The following is a 21,805-nucleotide window of genomic DNA, read 5'->3' on the forward strand; positions in this document are numbered from 1 at the left end:
ATTATAAGATAATCTATATTTACTCGATATAATACTCAACTGTCTTAGATACTGTACAACTTTTTATCCATTGTTTCTTAACAACTTTAGTAGGTCCAAAAGTAATTCCTAATACCAAAATTCTACCAGTCCCAAAATTAATGACCTTTATTACTTCTTCAGAACCAAATCCTTTACTATTATTACTATTTAAACAAATTCATAAACTTTACAAACAATCATTTGTACTAACACAAATTAATTTCATCATTTTACTATTCTTGGTTACTAGAATCATATCATCCTCATATGTCATAATAACTGGATATTCAGTGCCCTGTATAAACCTTGCCTCTATCATATTATCACTTACTCTTGTCTCTATACAGTTCATAACCATAGCAAACAATAAACAACTCATAGGGCATCCTTGTTGTAAGACTCTGTCTTTATTTCCTCACTTAGCCATCCGTTTGCATATACTTTAAGATTACTATTTTAATATACTGATTGAATTACCTTCTGTATCTTTTTACTCATATTATAATTTCCATAGTCACCATAATACTTCATGATTTATTGTATGAAAAGCATTATTTATATCTCCTATCAAAATCTTCCCTTTGTTTCATTGCTTTATACCATCCATTAATTCCATATACACCATCCATCGTCTAATACCTTATTTATCTTATTTTCTATCCATATTTGTGAAATCATCATAAATATTTTGCAAGCCGTATTATTTAAAGCCACAAGTCTCCAATTTATCTCCCTCTTTTCTCCCTTTTTCCAAATAAATGTCATTACTCCATCACATATTTGCATATATTAAATACCGTCTTGTAACCATTCATTCAATACACATATAAATCTTTCTTTTTGCCAAAATTCCATGTCCTTATATATTCAATACCCTATCCTGTCCAGACCAGCAACTAAATCAATATTAACTTTCTTCAGTATTAAATCCACTTCTGCCAAAGTAACCTGCTTATTTATACCCTCGTTTATACTGTCATTAAACGTTTTACATTATTATTTCTCTTTAATTGTTATTTCGGGCTGTCTTTTTAACATATTGCCCTGTAATATTCATAATCACATACTTTTTCTTTACCACAAACCCGTTCTTATCTCTCAGTTCTCTAATTATTATTCTCCCTTCTTTACCCTTCTTAGCCAAATATGCTGAAATTATTTTTTACCTTGAACCAAATACCTTTGCTTATTCATTTTTTTTAATTTCTTCTTATTTTTTCTATATCTCTGCTTTTTTATATAATAAACATTTTCATTTCCTTCCAAAATCTCTAATGTATTATTCTGTAAATCCATATATTCCTGTTTGTCTATTACCTCTTCTATATGTATCTGTATTTAAATTCCATAACCTTAAACATCCAAATCTTATGATTTCTTTCATAACTTTTTTATATGTTTTGCAAATCCTTCTTATTTTTTTTAGATCACAATTAAAATCTACTATTATGAAATTCATATTAGCTATTACATAATCAAATATTTCTTTAAATAACTTTGCTTTCCTTATATGCTACATGTGCATAGATTGTGGCAATCCTGTAAACGTTCTTTTCCCATGTAAAATCTACTACTGTTAGCCTTCTCAATCTAATCAAAGTAACTTATGATATAGAAATACCTATACTATATAGTACTGCAGCACCTGAACAGGTTTCATTTCCTATATTCCAAATTATACCCCCTTCCACAAATTCTCTGTTTGTACTCTCTCATCTTTTGTTAACCCCCTTACATTTCCTAATGCAAGTATGTCTGCATCACACTTGTTAGACCATTACAAAATATCAATTCTCCTCACCAAACATTTTAATACTATTATCATTAACTGATAATATTACGATATGTACGAGGGTAGTGTGACAGCGGTGAGGTCTGCGGTGGGAGTGACAAATGCGTTTAAGGTGGAGGTGGGATTACATCAAGGATCAGCGCTGAGCCCGTTCTTATTTGCAATGGTGATGGACAGGTTGACAGACGAGATCAGACAGGAGTCCCCGTGGACTATGATGTTTGCAGATGACATTGTGATCTATAGTGAGAGTAGGGAACAGGTGAAGGAGACCCTGGAGAGGTGGAGATATGCTCTAGAGAGAAGAGGAATGAAGGTCAGCAGGACTAAGACACACAATATATGTGTGTGAATGAGAGGGAGGACAGAGGAATGGTGAGGATGTAGGGAGTAGAGGTGGCAAAGGTGGATGAGTTTAAATACTTGAGATCAACAGTTCAGAGTAATGGCGAGTGTGGAAGAGAGCTGAAGAAGAGAGTACAGGCAGGATGGAGTGGGTGGAGAAGAGTGTCAGGAATGATTTGTGACAGACGAGTACCAGTAAGAGTGAAAGGGAAGGTGTACAAGAGGGTAGTGAGACCAGCTATATTATATGGGTTGGAGACAGTGGCATTGACAAAAAGGCAGGAGTCAGAGCTTGACATGGCAGAGATGAAGATATTAAGATTTGCACTGGGTGTGACAAGGATGGACAGGATTAGGAATAAGTATATTAGAGGGTCAGCCCAGCTTGGATGGTTTGGAGACAAAGCCAGAGAGGCAAGATTACGTTGGTTTGGACATGTGCTGAGGAGGGATGCTGAGTATATTGGGAAAAAGATGCTAAGGATGAAGCTACCAGGTAACAGGAAAAGAGGAAGGCCTAAGATAAGGTTTATGGATCTGGTGAGAGAGGACATGCAGGTGGTTGGTGTGACAGAGCAAGATGCAGAGGACAGGAAGAAATGGAAACAAATGATCCGCTGTGGAGACCCCTAATGGGAACAGCCAAAAGAAGAAGAAGATTAACTGATAATATTTTAAGATTATTTGCCTCTTTTCTTCTTCTTAAGCTAAATTAAATTGTTTTATTGCTCTACCCATTTCCCCTTTTTTAAGTTTCTTACTCGAATCATGTATCTTTCTGTCTTTTACCTTCTTTCCTATACAATTCTTTTTTTTATAACTTTCCAATCAGTTTCTACCTCATCACTTACATCTGATTCTAATTTAGGCTCTCCCTCTTTTAATTCATTTATTTCTATATCTTGTGTTTCTTCAGGTATTTTCAAAATAACCTTTTCATTTCTATCACGTAAATTCACTTCCTTACTTTCATCTTCATTTTATTTCTATATTAAATTCCTAGTCATCTTCTTTCATTACATTTTCTACATTTCACCTTTCTTAGCATTACATCTTCTAGCATCATGACCAAACTCCTCACACACATCATTTTTTTATCACAACTTCCTCTCAAAATGTTTCCTTCCTACAAAAAAAAAAAAAAAACATGTTTTTGGTTGACTCTAATATCAAACTACTGCTCTATTTCCATGAACATTTATCATACTTGGAATATGAACAATTGTATTATTTTCTATTTTCAAAATAACATTACATTCCTAAGCCCTGGTCCATAAACCACAATTATCAAACATTTTCATAATATTTTTTTTCACTTAAGAACATTTTTTTTAACAAGTACTTTATTTTGTGTCAAAAGAATGCACAAATCACATTTTTATTCCATGGGTACATATATTTTTTTTCTTTCAGCTCTTCCAAAAAATGTCCCTAAATTCATAGCAGTTTAAAAAAATAATTTTAATCAAAATAAAAGTTCTTACCTCTTAAGCTTTTGTACCCAAAGATAAAATAAGTGTGTCCCAGATCTGACACCTGTGCGATGCTTTTTTTCTTCACTCTCTATACGTTCTATGAATTTTTGTTTCTTCTGCTTCTTTCCCTTTTCTTTCTCCTTTACACTTTTCCATGCAGCATCCATGAACACAATCTTCTCTATACTGCTTTCCTCTTCCTCTCTGATCCACTCTGTCACCTCTCCCCAGGTAACTCAGTTCCACTATCTGGATCCTTTGCATTCATCAGCTGCTGCAATAAATCATCCCACAATCCTCGGGACTGGAGGGTTGTAACTGCAATCTCCTCCAATTGCCATTCCTCCAGTTCCAAAACCTCAAACATTTTGGCTTTAAACAATTCCTCAGAATCAGCATACAAGCCCGGTAAACAACTCTCTTCTTCTATGGCATTCACCTCTACTTCGGCAGCACTCTCCTCCATACTTTGCGATGCTCTCCCTGCCACCACTGCACCAGAAGCTGCGCATATGCACATCAATGCTTTTTGGCCATATGGACCACAAATGCTGTAGCACAGGGGAAGTTCCCTGATGCTCTGGCCAAATTTCTCACAGTTCGATTCTCAGCTAGAGCATCTTCTGTGTGGAGACATGCGTGAATGGGCGTACCTTCCTTGAAAGTTGTGCATCAGGGCCGGCAACTCAGCACTTAAAAATCTACTGCCAATCATTAGCGGACCGGAGTTCTGCTGTGACGACCCCTAACCGGGAAAAGCTGAAAGACACAACAAGTATAAATACCACCTTGGGTCTCCTCTGAAACGATGCAACTAGTCTAGTGGGACTGACTTAGCCAACAAAGGATAAATAAGTAATACTTAGTCACCTTCTGCGATCTCATAATGTTAATAGCTACTTCAGAAACTGCATGCAGTGAACCAGTGATGATCCTAACATTGTATGTTATAATGTCGTTATCACATTCTTATTTATTTATCTTACTTTCAGTAAACATATTCTCACATATATGTGTTTGTTCTGTCATCTCATTCTGCAACAGATTGTTTATTCTCTGTGTAGTGAAAGTTTAATATATCTGGTGCTAGGTGACACTATGTGAGGTGCTGTTATACAAGGTGTGCCCAGACTTGGATAATCCCTTCAAAATTAAAGAAATTGCTTCACTTTGCAACTTTTTTATGAACTCTGTTAATATGCCATACATTGATTTGTCTTGTACATACTTTTAGTATGAATGAATGTATGGTTTCAGATGAGGCAGAAGTCAAGGCTTGTCATTTTTAATTCTTTTACATAGGTGCTGTGTCTAGGCATCAGGCCTAGGTAATGATAATTCCATTAAAACCATTAACTCCATTTGTAAGAGACTGGGAAATATTGCCTTTAACTCCTACATTTCACTAGTTTTAAATATGTATGGGATTAAGAGAGGCACTAAACTTCCCACTTATAAACAGAATTAAGCAAGCGATAATGCATGCCAAGGTGGGTGTTACAGGGAAATGCTGAACTACCCGGGGATATTGTGAGGACTGTTGCCACAGATATCTAATAAACCTTAAGCACATACATTAACTGAACCAAATTCAAGGTACCAATAGACCAGAAGCCAGCCAGAAGCCTTTTAAAACCAATTTAATATGTGCACAAAACACAACGTGAACATATAAACGCAAACAGTTAAAATACAACATTGTCATTTCGAACACTTCATCAGTACATACAATAACTTCTGACCCGATATTAACTGTAACTGATTATGTAGATGATTCTGCATACATTTAGTAGGACAGAATAAGGTCTCTGTATCATAAGATTGTTGCAGTAAAATGGAGTTGTGTATTCTGTGGCATGTATTGTCATGCCACGTATTGTTACAAAATGTGCTGCTTTTTATTTACTTATGTAACAAGGTCATAAGTGAAAGAGGGGCTGAGTTCACTTACAAACACAAACACAAATAATTAGAAATAAAATTAAATTATTGATTTGGAATACTAAATTTACTTAACTATTAAAGACAGGTAAAGTGGATAGCTAGTAAAGTCTGCCAGGCAGTAAGTTTGCAAAGAGAGGTGTTTATGCATTTAAGTTTTTTCTTAAAATTTTACAGCAGTTTATGGGTGATGTTAGCAGAGACTTCCTTGCATATAATGTGAGGGTGCCAGTGATTTATATGTGATAAGTCAGACACAGAGCAGGAAGGCCAGGTAGGTGTAGAGTCACAGACATTATCTAAGAGTAAGTAATCAAAAGTGCTGTTGTGCACTGCCATTCTTTGATGGTGTCTTTAAAAAATGGTCCAGCAATTATTTCATTTCCTGCTTCCTTGCTGTTAGTTCCCCCTTCTTCTTCTGTCTGTTTCTCCAGAATGATCTATGTTGGTCTTTGCTCTGCTTCCTTTTAAATAGTGCGTAATTTAATGTAGTTGAGCAGAACTCAGTAAGGGTAAACACAATACTACTGTAGTCAGGATGTCTAGTCTGGCAGTGATGTCACTTACCTTTGCAGGTCTTCATTGGCTGAAAAGAACTGGCTGCTAATAGGAAACTTTTGCCTGAAAGGAGGTTTGTATTAGCAAACATCCTGTCCTTTTTTATATCTAAACTCTATGAAACTTGAGAGACTTCATGATGACATACAAGCTTAAGATGCTGACCTGAACTTACACAATGTGCAAAAAACAGTATCCCAAACACTTTCAGGTACTTTTATCCTGGAATGTCTTATTCAGCAGGGTTTCTTTTAAGTTGTTATACTAATTCTACTCATAGACCAACATCTCTGAAAAGATCTGTTTTGAGTCTTTAGTCAACTATTTTAGCGTTATTTCCACTTTTCTTCCATAGCCAACCTTTACTGACCTTCCAGAGCCATTCCATTCTGCCCTTCCAAAGCCAATCCCTTCTGCTCTTCCAAAGCCATCCCTTTCTACTGCACTGTTTTCAGTGATGAGTCTTTTCCCTTCCCTTAACTGCTTTTGTTTGATTTAAAGTCAGCATTCGCTCTCTGATCATATTCAGATAAAAATACTGCTGTTATTTTCTGAACAATATATTCATAGGTTCATAGGACAATACTAGGCTATTGGCCCGCAGGTCCTTATAAGCCTAGCCAAGAATTTCATCCATGTTACCACAAAGTCAAGACTGAGTAGAGGGACAGGGCTTTTAGCCTATCTGTATAGGATAAAATAGGATATATGACCTTTCAAGTGTAAAGCATTTGATGGTAAACTGTTATACTCATATGCAGTCACAGACTCAAAGATAACCTGTTTGAAGCGCATACCAAATGCAAATGCCTAAAAGCTGAAATAAAATAAAATCTATACAGAAGTCAGTGAAACACAGCTCACCATCTTGTAACTAAGTTATTCAAGTGGTAGGTAGTGATACCTAGTCTAATGCCAGAATTACCTACAAAATACAAAATGAACATGTATATTTATATCTTGCAACATATTTAAGCAATAACCCATGTCTGGGTGTGGGTAAGTTGGTGTGGTTTGGTCACAAGGGCGAAGCCCAAGTGGCCAAACAAAGACAACCGTGGGTAAATCTAGCATGGGTTATTGCTATTATACAATGCCATTATTTAAGAAAAAAATACTTATTTTTCTTAAACAATGCTTTTGTACAATACCTGCATCATGCCGTTCGGCATTTTTCCGCTATCCTGGGGCTTTTTCTGATGTACTGTGCATGCGTATGCTTGCGCAGTACATCAGAGCTATGTTGAGGAAGCAATGGAGAAAGGAAGATCTCCGTTGCTTTTTTAAAGCTGTCTTGCTATGCTAAACAAGTTTAACATAGTGAGATATCTTTAAAAAAAGCAACTGAGAAAGGAAGCTCTCCGTTGCTTTTTTTTTTAAAGATATCTCGCTATATTAAACATATAACATAGTGAGAGTACAGCAACAGAGATCTTCCATTCTCCGTTGCTACCTAACAGAAACAAAAAAAAATCAAGACTTATACTAATGGAAAAAGTCGGGGCGACCGGAACTTTTTCCATTAGTATAAGTTGGATTTAAAACGGGAATGCTGGTTGGGCTGGCCAATCAACGTGCACGTTTTGGAATACTAATTGGCAGTCATTGTATAATTGCAGTTTAATCATGTCAGGGAATGGGAGATACAGCCTGGAAAAGGAAAGTGCATATCCCCAATAAACTAGCATATTATTTGCCACCTATTAGTAAATGTAAACTACACATAAGGAACTGGATTGAACATGTATACTTTATTTCTGAGGAGGGAGTAGTGCTAGGATGCTTAAAAGACAGATGGAAAAATATCTAATTTAAGGCCAAAAACTCATCAAAATGAAAAAGGTTCTGTTTAATATATTATGTTTATGATAAAGGGGAACTCTCAATGGTATTTGGTGAAGTAATGTAATGGTTAGACAAGATGTCTAAAAAAGTTCAACTGAAACTAATAAAGATAGGTACTGTTTTTTGGCAGCTTATTTGTAACCTCAGTCACAGAAGAAATTGTGATACTTTCCATTTCAGAGCAATATTTCTAACTTTGAATAAAGTCAGAGATAGTGATTGAGCTACGCCATTTTTCTTTATTTTACTCAAATTTTTATTTTTGTTTTTCAAGAATAACGATAATTATGATTACATTTTCTAGTTAAATAAAATAAAATAACATTCTATATACAATATTTACAAAAGGCCTAAATAAGAAAGGAAAAACAATCTGTGAAAATGTTAAAGTTACACATTTCAAGTGATTTCTTTGTCTCTTTAATCTCTTATAGAAGAGACTGTGTCCATTTTTAATGTTTCAATAAGATAAAGAATTGTATTGCAAGCATCATTGATCCATGTTTTAGGAGAGATTTTCAGTTCCTTGACTTTTATTTCCATTAGCAATGTTTCTTTCATTAAGTTCAAGAAATCTTCAATGGTGGGTTCAGAGGAGGATTTCCATTTTCTTGTGATGCACAGGAGATAATGATCATTTTTGTTCATTTCTGTTTTTTCATTAACATTTAAAAGAATTAGAGACTTTGTTAATACAAATGAATCTGCATAGATGGCTTGAACAAATTTACTTATCTCTTCCCAGTATTTTTAATATTATCACAGTCATATAAAGTATGTGACCAGTTTGCTTTACAACTTAATGAACATCTCTAACATGTAACCTTTTGGGATGAAATGAATTTGGCTATCTTGCTGGGTGCATAAAAGGCTCTATGCAGAAATTTCCATGTGAAAACTTCCAAAATTGTAAGTTGGGTGTTAATTTAATGGAGTATAATAGATTGGTTTTGCTTTCAATTGATACATTTATTGATTGTCCTTTTGTTATGAAGTTCCAATAATTCTGATTGGGTTTGACTTTATAAGTTATTAGGATTTTATATAATTTTGATATTGAATTTGTCCAATTATAATTATTATATGTTACTTCGTACATGCGGTGGTGGTGCTGCGGTAGTGTTGTCGCCTCACAGTAAGATGCTGTCCGGTTCGATTCTCAGCTAGAGCATCTTCTGCATGGAGACATGCGTGAATGGGTGTACCTTTGTTGAAGGTTGTGCATCAGGCCTGGCAAGCCGGTACGTAAAAAGCAACTGCCAGTCATTAGTGGACCGGAGTTCCACTGTGGCGACCCCCAACTGCGAAAAGCCGAAAGACAAGACTTTGTACATGTAATTTATGAGTTTAGGCTTAGTTTTAAAGGTTGAGTTATGAATTATTCTACATAGATCTTGAGCATAAGATAGAATACTATGAAGCACTAGCCAATCTGCTAAGCCATTTTTCTGATAAACAAATGATGATGGGTGAAAGCTGAAGAATGAGGTTACATTTATTTTTGCCACATGTCCTCTGCATAGTGAGCAGAATATCACAAAATGGTTACAGAAGATGGCAGCAGGAGAATTAAGCAATCATGAGGCTTTATTTATGAAATGGTAACTTTGCTATTTAAAGAACATAGTTATTATCTGTCTAAAATAATGGGGGCATAGAATTATACTGAATTAATTGACACTTGATGGTCTGAAAGTTTAGATTAACATAGTCAGAAAAAGATGACAATTAAAGCAACAGCTTAATTTCATGATGCATAGCAATTCTATTTTGAATTTGTGCCATTTAGTGTACAAGATATGTACATCAATCATAACACTTAGGTGTATGAGACAAGTTGTGCAGACTTGTACACCTGTGTGCATGGCAAGATGAAACTAGTAGTCTCTAGGTATCAGTCTGTGGAGCAGTACTCAGAGCAGAAGGCAATGTGCAAGTTATGGCACTGAAAGTGTGCTATCAGTCTGTAGAGCAGTACTCAGAGCAGAAGGCAATGTGCAAGTTATGGCACTGAAAGTGTGCTACACTTTGCCTTCATCAAAGGTGCAAAACTAACCAATAACAGAAAGGTCCACAGATTAAAATAATGCCCTGTAGAGGAAAATAATAAAACAACAAGATTCTTCCCCAAATGGGAACTTATCTGCCCAAAAAAGGAACAGCACAAGGCAACCATTGATCCTTTCCTGCCTCAGAGGAGTGTACTTTTCAGTGGCAGTAAAGCTCTGAAGGACTTTTCACCTAAACCTGTCTTTTAGTCCACTCACCTCAAGCTGCTTGACAGTTTGGACACATGGAAGGTGCCCTGAAGCTTTGGAAGCTGGCTGGCTGCTATTTCCTTAGCAGGATATAACCCATATAGCTAAGGCTATTTGCAACAGTGGTCAATATGATGAACATAAGAGAGGTCCACAGGGTGGCAACAGTAAATAGATGGATTTACTTGTCCATAGGAAACCTAAAATAATAAAAAAAAACCCCACTGTGTATGATCCCCTGTACAGTCGCCTGCAGACACCATGAAGATCTTCTTGGTCTAGTGTCTGCTAGAACAAACCAAAATCTTAAAACTGTCAATACTGAGATGTAACACTTCCAGTGGTGCTGCATGTTTTGTGACTGTGTACCTGCCTTTATGCCACTTTCAGTAGTTTAATACTGTCTTCCGTATAGGATGGTAAGGGAACATTACAAAGAGTCATAGACTTACGTGATGGTGTGCATCAATCTATACACACCGTCATGGAAAGCCGATGAGAACAAACTAGTGATATCTGATTCAGAGCTAATATAACTTACTTAAATCAAACTTAACAAAGCTACCTGCATTAGTATAGGATATTGTTCTCCAACTTCAGATGCACAGGGTCAGCTAAGAGATACAGATTTGTATGAACTGGGTGGTGTAAAGTGGGATTGATGGAGGTAAGTTCTGGTCTCCCATTTATGGAAAAACTGCAGGTTCAGAATTAAGAAGAGGAATACTGGATGTCCTGATGAAGGCAGGATCCTGAACAGCCCCTCGGCTTTGAATAGATTATCTCACGACACCATGCAGCACATGGCATAGCTCCAGCAAGCACAGAAACATTCATGCCTACATTCATGCATTGAGGTTCAGCACCAGTGCACATTGCATGTCTGCAGGCTAAACAGATAACTCAGTTGCATTGCTCTGAAGCATCAAAGATGGTAATAGCATTCCAGGATCATTAACAGGCAGAGAGGCAAGGAAACCTTCAATTTGAGTTGTAGGGGATTGTTGGGATGGATATTTTGTTACAGCTTTAACAGTTGAGAACTGACAGACTATGATATGAGGAAGTCACATTCCAGCTGTACAAAGTTCTAAACAATAAAACATTTTTCATAAAACTCTTTTTCATTTTCTAAACCTCTAAACAATCCACATTTTTGCAGAATCTCCATCTCCAGATTTTTGCTTCATATTTTTTGTCTGTTTCAATTAAACTGTGTAATTTTCTGACAAATCATTGAAGTCTGAAGTCACTAAATAATGATAGACATTTGAGTTTCAGATTTCATATCATTCAGAAGAGTGTGTGATATTACAAAACATGTTAATCTATCAACTTTGTAAGTTTTTAAGTGAAATAGTTAAAATCAATCCCTGATTTTGGGCCTCCCCATCCTATTATTTTTGGTTTTGTCCTGATTTCTTGCACTGATAGGTTGACAGGTATGGGGCTAGCTAATGGGTAATGTACTTTATATTACTTAATTAATATAAAGTACATGACTTTATTAATTTTCTTCTTTAAAGGCTGACTTTATCTTCAGGTGCCGAATAACTTAACTCTACCACATTACCTGAACAACTTAACTCTACCACCTTCTACATTGCAGAGTGTTTAATAAAGAAGCTTATTCTGGAGTGCAGCTGCATTTACTGTATTTAGAAGAAGATGCAAAGAAGACCATCAGATATGACAGACTAATATGGTGCATGTAGATGCTTTTAGTTCTGTTATGATCTCAGCTAGGGAAATTGACTTATTATCTAATCTTTTAATACCTAATTTCAGCCCAGACCACATGCTGTAATTGCAGGCAACTGGAACTAAATTACCTAATCAGTGAGATAAACAGATATGACCAACAAGGATGACATTTGCTGCTACATATTAGATAGAACCACACAAATTAAAAGACATATTCTGTTGCAGATGTCCAAAGTCTAACATCCACACCTGACCTTCATTTACTGACACTATGGAGTTGAATGTTCTCCCTATATCCAGGTGCCTTTCTTTAGATATGTCAATTTCCTTCCACCTCTTCCAACTCTCAAAAATGTTTTGGTTGAATTATCTGCTCTAAACTAACAAGATATTTATTTTATTATCCTTACCACAGCTGAGCTGTCCAGGTCATGCTGGAAATGGTCTACAAAGGAACAGTTCAGTAAAATAATATGAATATTAATTATGTATCATTCAGCTTGGCATAATGGAGGATGCGTTATTTTCACCTTATTTTTGACAGTTAATCGTGGGTTATTTACGAGCTCATCCAAAAGGAAAGCAGATTGCCTTATGATCAAGGGCAGTACATTTTAAGATATCTTGGATGATAGTGCTGGAAAAGTTAGGAAACGTGCACCATTTGTAAATTAAATAAACCAATCCATTTGCAGTGCAGTGTTACACTGTTGTCCAACTGCTTGCCCATTTAGTAATGATACTATATTTTATTTATTTTTTTATTTTACATTTGTTTACTGGGTAGTGTCCAACTGGCCATGAGCCCATTTTAAGTGGAGACCTGGGGAGAAAAGCTACACAAATACATTACACATGATTTACAAAGACATTATGAAAAAAAAAAAAACATTACTTATATGGTTAAGGATACACCCTAAGTATTACAAAGTACATTACATAATGATTTACAGAGACATGATGAAAAACTAAGCATTACTTACATAACTGATAATACGTCCTAAGCAATACTTATATTGCAAAAGATAAGCAGTATACAGTGATCAAAATTCAAGTATAACACTTTTATCCTGGAATTGTAGTGGCAATTACTTTTCATCCATCTTCTAAACTAATACTATATTTTCATTACTGACATGATGGTTCCCCCCACATTTTTCTGATTTCATTAAATAACAATAAATAAACAGTTACAGGTGTTTCTAGAGACCAGAATGATTTATCCTTTCATCTTAGTCATTATACAAACATGCCAATGTACGAGGAAGTATTTAGGGGATTAAGTAGATGATGATGTCCTACACTGATCACCTTAAAGCCCTCTGTCATATCATGCAGACTGCTGATAGGTGATCTCTGCCTGGCTTACAAGGCACCACTGGACCCTGTTTTGATGATCCTTTTGCATATCTGCAAAACAAACTATATTGAACTACTAGTTGAAAAGCCCCAAATTTTGCTTGTGCCATAAATAAAACATGTTGGAAGGACAGATATGTTTCTCAAAGAATGCCCATTCTCTGGAACAGCCTCCCCATCCATGTGAAGCAGAGTTCCTTCCTATCCCTATTTATATGCCACTTGGACCAATGGATGAGTAATTGTAACCTCACCCCTAGTCTGGCACCTATGCCCCTAGGGTGGCACAGTGGTGCAGTGGTTAATGTTGTCACCTCACAGCAAGAGGTTCTCTGGTTCGATTCTCAGCTGGGTGCCTTCTGTGCGGAGTTTGTATGTTCTCCCTGCGTTCGTGTGGGTTTCCTCTGGGTACTCTGGTTTCCTCCCACATTCTAAAGACATGTTTCTGGAGCATTTCTCCCCAGGCCTCTGCTGAAAATAGGATCTGTGGAACCTAGTCAGACTTTCCCGGTCAACAAATGTTAAATAAAAATAAATAAAATAAATGCCTCTGATGGACAGAGGCAGTCAGTAAATCACCCCTGTATAAATCAAAATTATAGGTCACATATGGGTTGCATGGCTAGGGTTATAAGGGGCCTGGTGGTTATTGGCCTAGTATACACCTATGAACCTATGATGATTACTGATGATGGTTAATATTATTATTGTTATTAATAATACTGTTGTTACTGTCTCTACAGGTGCAGCTATCATCATCAGCTGTAGCAGAAGCTTGGTATTTCTTCCCTTTGTATCCTGCATTAGTGGGGTCTTAACATGAATATTAAAAGGTGATAAAAATCCCCCATTAGAAAACAGAGATGCAAAAGAAAGTAACCTTAAAAGTACAATGTGTAGAACGGGTGTGTGTAGGGGGACAACAACAAACTTTTAAAAAGCAGAACAGAAACAATGAAGGGATGACTCCATTTTCAGCTGACTCTAGCAGTCAGCAAAGAGAGAGATTATTTTTAAAGATTAAATATATTGCCATGCTAAGGTCACTGATATTGATACAGTAAATACATACCCCCAGGTGAGCAAATATATTCATCTCAGTTAAAACAGTGCACTGCTATAACTGTTTCTAGATGGAGACACTGGAACATATAAAGGTTTCATCCATGTATAGGTTAAACATATGCAGATTCTCATTAATGTTGCAATAATAAATTAATAAATAACGGGTATCTTACCAGAGCCATTTGGGCAGTACATTTACTGGGATTCTATGGACCAATTAGTGGATCAGGAATCATTCTCTTCTAATAAAATGTTTGCACACAGAAATCTATAAGACAAGAAAGTTTATAATATGACAGAGAGCAAATCTTATATCCCAAGTTCGAGTATCCACCTGTGACAGAATGTCATGGTATGGAAAGAGAATACAGGCTCAAGAGGTTAGCATTAGGGCTGGCAGCCACCAAGAGCGAACTGTCTTCTTTCAGGAATTCTGCAATAACATCCATTCACTTACTGGCACTGGAATAACAGGTAATAGAGGATAGATAAAGAGTCACTGATAGCTGTCTTGGAACTCATATGATAATAAGACATTATCCTTTGGCTACTGAATATTCTAGTCTCCAAAAAAAAAATTCCTAATCCACACCAGTGAACTTTAATTTGCAATTTACAAGATTAGTTCAGTAAACTAAAGAAATTCATCATAAATTCAGCACTGCAGTACTGCTTTTAAACAACAGGATTTCATTAATTGCAGTACAGAGAAGGCAGTGACAGAATGAATCAGACACCCATACCATAAGTGGTTATATGTTAATAAGGACAGAGGTAAGAAAAAACAACACATAAGGTACCTTTTCTGGCAAGAGGCCATTAGCACTAAGTATCATGTTGCTGCAGAGAGTGGTATATTTCTATTAGAAATGTGCTATGAAGAAAACACAACTCATGGGATTACTGCCAGAAGTTACAGCTAATTTACTATTATGCTTATTCTTAATTAATGGGGATTAGGAAGTTATATATTACATGCCCAGTGGATGATTTGGTTCCCTTCAGATCCTGCAGATCTTTCCCTAAATATAGTGAGATACCTTCACGTGTATATCTGAAATAGCTAGACTTATGATTACAGACAGACAGGTACCTTGTATCATCATTTGGCAAAACCACCAGCAGATTCTGCAAATAAACAAACAAATAATAACCATGAAGTGGCAGTCATAAAATATACAACAAAGCCTGTTTTAAAATAAAAAAGAAATACTCTTATTGTATAATTGCAATAAGGCATTGGGGTTGTGCTGCACACTGGAAATCAGTCACTCATTATGACTTTAAGTGAGTTGACTGCAGTCTGTAACAGATGCATGTAGTGAATCCATAAATCTTAGTCACAGAAGCACACACACACACACACACACACACACACACACACACACACACACACACACACACTTGCACCTGTACACTCCCACATGTACATGCATACACTTGCACACACATGTATACATGCATGCAGAGACACAGAAACACACATACACCCACATGCACATGCATGCACTTGCACACATGCATACTTACATGCACACGCACGCATGCACAAACACATGCACATGCGCACAAACATATACACACACACACACACACACACACACACACACACACACACACACACGCACATATTCACACAAACACCATGGAATGTCTTTTAAGCACTCCCATTTCTGGCCTGCAGTTCAATAACCTTTTGAAGGCCATTATCTTAAATCTAGATTTTATTTTTGTATGTTATGACTCTTCATTGCATCATAAAATTCTTGTGTTTTAAGAAAAAATTAAGGAAATGCATAGTATACTTCAAAACTTATATTTGTATAAAGCATGGAAGAATGGAAAACCTCTTATTATAAGTGGCTCTAAACAAGAAAAGTCCACACCCCATTGAACATGAAGATAGTGACTCCAGAAAGTAATGATAAATAGATATAAAGCAGAACTTTTGCTAAAAATGATACCATTATCTATCATTATTTGCAGTCAGTTAAGGGAGCAAAATAGTTAAACTGTAGCTACCTAGAAAAATTTCAAACTTCTAATGATAATGTTTTAACTATATTCCCCCATGTATTTTTTGCATTTCACTGACATTTTAATTAAGGCCCCAGAATCCTAAAGGGAGCTCAATTCTTAAACAAAAATCATTTTAATATGCCACACTGAAGAAGTGTAATAGATGAATACAGACTATATTCCCATATGCTTCATGGTACAGTACTTAGCGATTCTTTTGTAGTATTTATTGTGATGTTAGGATATTATAAATTCATTTTAATCATACTAAATTGAAATCTTTGTCTATGCATTATACAGTAAGAGGATTACAAGGCTATGTATGTTTCATATGTATTTCTAATTTTATTTCTCTTGTTCTTCCTGTCTTTCCTTGCCTTATTGCAGTAAACATTTTGCCATTTCTTTAATGTGAAACTGTTTCACATTTAAGACAGATAACTGAGCCATGCTAAGACAGGGGTTTAGAATTCATAGATGCTTTGGAAGTTTCCCAGGCTGAGGACATTGTGACAATACTATGATTGTATCATCTACAAATAATTAAGGTTCATACTGAAGATGAAGTTCTAAAACAATATTATTGTCTCAAGATGGCCATGTTGTTCAACTATGCTCTGAAACCGATTATTGAATTTAATGGTTTCAATTTGACAGCATGAAAATATGCTGTTTATTTAATACAATGGTTAATCTAACCTCACCTTGTATTATATATTTGCAAATATTAAAACATAACAGCCAAAATGCAATATAACTGTGATATGCAGAACATATTCCCTTCCCCATATTTAATAAAGTCAATACCGATATTGTGTGTGTGTGTGTGTGTGTATATGTGTGCGTGTGTGTGTGTCTGTATGTGTTTGCATGTGTGTGTGTGTGTGTGTGTGTGTGTGTGTGTGTGTGTGTGTGTGTGTGTATATGTGTGCGTGTGTGTGTCTGTATGTGTTTGCATGTGTGTGTGTGTGTGTGTATGTGTGTGTGTGTGTGTGTGTGTGTGTGTGTGTGTGTGTGTGTGTGTGTGTGTGTGTGTGTGTGTGTCTGTATGCATTCATGTGTGTGTGTGTGTGTCTGTGTGTGTGTGTCTGTGTGTGTGTGTGTGTGTGTGTGTGTGTGTGTGTGTGTGTCTGTATGTGTTTACATGTGTGTGTGTGTGTGTGTGTGTGTGTGTGTGTGTGTGTGTCTGTATGCGTTTGCATGTATGTGTGTGTGTCTGTATGCGTTTGCATGTGTGTGTGTGTGTCTGTATGTGTTTGCATGTGTGTGCGTGCGTGTGTGTGTGTTTGTCTGTCTGTCTGTGTGTGTGCATTCTGGTCTGTAACTTCAGAATACATCAGGATTAAATGGTTATTCATGCAAAGCTTGTAGATACATTTGGTCAGCTACATCAGTTATGCATCCCAGAACTCATAGTGCTATTGAGTTTCAATTTTATGCAGATTGCACTGACAGAAATCTTGTTTATTATACTCAATGTAATGCTTGTGAAATGTTTTATGTTGGGAAGACCAACTGTACTTCGAAGGAGTGAATACTTGAACATGTGAATAATATACGTAATGGTAAACTTACTAATGCACTAACTAAACATGCTCTAGAACTAGATAATACCCACCAGTTTAAATTTCTGGTTTTGCAGAAGGTAAACATCAATATTAGAGAGGGTGACATTGTTAATGAGACTGAGTTCATGGAATTAAGATGAGATATTAGATTTTAAAGCAGATGCATATCCAGGACTTAATAATGCTGTCTCTTTAAAGCTGGATTTTAAAAAGAAGAGACTTACATCATTAAGACAAACCATGTCATTTTATCTTGTCTTTGATTGGTAGGAAAGTGTTTAAATGAGTTCTTACAGAGTGTATGTTTTTATGGTCTGAGGAAGCGGTAGTCCCGCGAAAGCGCTTACCTATTTTTATTGTTTTATTGTTTTATAGTTTTGATTAAAGTGTCTTTTGTCCTAACTTCAGCCCAGTGGATGTCTTTTCACTTAGTATACTGTTTATTTTGGATTTTGTCCTGGTCCTGATACACTTGTTTACATAATTGTTTGCTGTTGGCTCTTATTAAAGGACCTATGGTTGAAAGTTTGAATATTGAGCTTGGCTATAATCCCAATGAAGGACATGCTGGTATTATGGATGATGGCTCTGAAGTTACCACTAATAGTGGCTTTGTGATGCTAGAAATAGCTTCTCTAGTGAGAACAACCGGCACTCCCTTTTTGGATATGTGCTTTGATAAAGAAGTCCCTGAAGACTTAATTGCAGGTGTCTCTGATATGAATGCTTTACATATATATCTTAGGACATTGGAAGACAAGCTTTATTAGTTTAAACAACTACAGTGGCAGCGCTATTATATGGAAACCGCCTTGCACTATAAGATTGTCCCTAGAGGGCTTCATGCCCTGAAAATGCCCTCTTATGGGGACAGTTATCCAGAACTACTGAAATGCTGGCAAGTACTCAGTTTACAACTTAACTTTAACTATATGCGCTTAATTAATGAATTCTTTCATCCAGAGGAGGAGTCACTTGCTAAAGAAATTGATGAGCTATTTTATGAAATTAGTGACTCCATTAAAGGCGATGTGTTTGCTAAGCTATTGGATGAGTCACTCTGCAATATGTCGTAATGTGCAGAGCGATAAGGTAAAGAAACTACAGAGGGACTCAAAGGACTTTCAAAAAGGTCACGTATTCTCCTAGCTGAAGCACAATGGACCAATGAGCAGCAATGTGAGCAGTTCTGATGGATCAGATCCTCCCACAGTGAGAGTGTCACGCCAAGGTGGGAGTTCCCAACTTGTAGGGTGTGATAGGGTAGATGCTGGTTCATAGGAGAGCCGGGATGGGTTTATGTCAGCATTAGGTGTACCAAATGCAGGTAAGGGAGTGATTTCAGATACTAACACAGTAGCGCATAGTGCTACTGTTCATAAGGACTCTACGTCTCTGCTAGCAGTGAATCTTCCTCGAGACAAGGCACCTGGTAATGAAGTACCATTGGCTGTGAGACCGAAAATACATACAGGACTGAGCAGTGACTATATATATATATATATATATATATATATATATATATATATATATATATATACATATATATATATATATATATATATATATATATATATACATATATATTGTGTTTGCGTGTGTGTTTGTGTGTGTGTGTGTGTGTGTGTGTGTGTGTGTGTGTGTGTGTGTGTGTGTGTGTGTATGGAAATACTAAACTATGCTGATACACTACAAGATTGATGGGAAAAATGTTGACCGCAAAAGGCCAACAGTGAGGTATACATGCAAGAGTAAAGTTCTCACCACATGTAACTGACAAAAAAAATAGAGCCTCTACAGCCCCCGATTATTATATATACTAACTGTGAGATCACACAATCAATGGGGAAAGTAAATATTTCCCACCAGAGGATCTATACAGTATATATATAGAGGGAGAGAGAGAGGTATCCAAATACATTAATATTGCATTCTGTGTAATTATTATATTATAGTTATCCTTTGTTGACCAGTTCAGTCCCACTAGGCTAATAACCATTTTTTTTTAAGGGACACCTGAGTTAGCATTTATACTACTAGGGGACATTTGGACAAGGCATCAGGGAACGTCCCCTACTGTTTATCGAGCAGGGGCACTGTTTGTGGTGAGACTCTCTCCTTGCAGTCTAGAACATGTGTGGAGGGGAGGAGATGTTTGGTAAAGAGTTTGAAGCAAAATGATAAGAGTTTAGAGATGGTGTTTAGTGCAGAAGAAGGCAAATCTTCCAAAAGGAAGACGTAGAAGGAGAAAGGGCATGTGAGGGCAATGAAAGGGTTAGTAAATGAAACGGAAGAGGCATGGCTGGAAAGTGATATGAAGGTTGTCATACCTTTACAGGATTCAGTTTTTGTTTCAAGAAAGATTGTTTGAATGTGAAAGCGAGTCGCACCCTGGATGCATTATTACAACCTTCCAATTGGGAGGGTTGAGTGATGTTTATTTAAATGCTTTGATCAAAGTGAACTGGAAGGTGAAAAAGCTGTGTTGTGTGGGGGGTGGGTATTATGGAAGTAATATAAGAAGAAGTATAGGGCATGAGAAGAGAGGAGAAGTCATAGAGAGGAGAAAAGAAAATGGAATTGAGGTGAAAGAAAGTTTTAGTAAGAATAAACAGCAAAAAAAAACAGAAAGAAATGGATAGAGGACTAGGCCTAGTTAATCCTGTTGTCCATGCAGCATCAGAAGGAAATAAATCGCTGGTAAGTTTAATAATGAAAGAAAAATATAAGGAAATAAGGGAAAATGCGAGTAAACTGAAAAGAAGGAAAATATATTTGAATGAAGAAATAAAAGAGTATCAGGAAAAGAAATTGTTATGGAAAATATCTTCTCGCTGCACTCATCCTGCAAAGTGCATGCAGTCTGACTACAGCCGCAAGCACGCTTGCACTGTCTGCTTACTTTATCATAATCACTTCTATGTACTTTAGATTATTGTTAGTCTACAATTACTTAAGGGGTTTTGCATCATTCGGAAACTCCCGGCCAACAAAACTCAAATAAATAACAAATACATAAACAGACTTGCATAGGTAATATAGACAATAAGAGGAAAGAATGGTGTTTAAATATAATGAATAAGTATTATTGTGTGTACCCATTGAAACAACTAGACCGGCATAAAATAAAAGCTACAAAGGTGAGATTAGAGCGGTGTAAAATATTTAGAATGTAGAGATGTTTTGTGGAGAGTATCAGTAAAGACGGTGCCGGTAAAAGAGAATATGCCATATAAAAAGACAGAGTATGTGATTACTGTCGTGAGGTTGAAACTGCACAACATGGTTTTTAACATGTACGTATGGGAAAAATTATGTGTAAACAAGTTTGTGGAAGGTATTAAAAGAATTTAGGATATAAATATGGATCTGTTAGAATATGGTTATTATGGTAATAAAGGAGGAAAAGATGCTAAGAAAATCGATAAAATGACGTTTTATATAATGCGAGTATATGGAACAAAAGACTACATGAGATGAAATTTAATGGGAAATGGATCTTGTCAGAAATTGTGAAGAAAATACAGTTCTGGTTGTGGAAAAAGAGTGGAGGGGTAGATGAAGAGAATGAAATGCACAGAAAAATCTAAGAAAACGGTAGAGCATAAGTGTAAAAGATGGAAATAATTAATAATATGTAAACATGAAAGAACCTCTACTTTTTTCTATAGCTGCCATGGGATTTCTTACATCCACCTGAGTTACCACTAACACAGGCACATAGGACCTTGTTTAACATCTCATCCTAAGGACGACACACTCAGGAGTACAGCACCTCCCCCTTATGTTACACTGCAATTTATCTACTTGATGTGGGAACAGAACCTCTAGCCTTTACTATCAAAGGTCACTGTG

Source organism: Protopterus annectens, chromosome 8.part1 (assembly GCF_019279795.1).
Source record: "Protopterus annectens isolate FY-2018-M chromosome 8.part1, PAN1.0, whole genome shotgun sequence".
Classification (NCBI taxonomy): Eukaryota; Metazoa; Chordata; order Ceratodontiformes; family Protopteridae; genus Protopterus; species Protopterus annectens.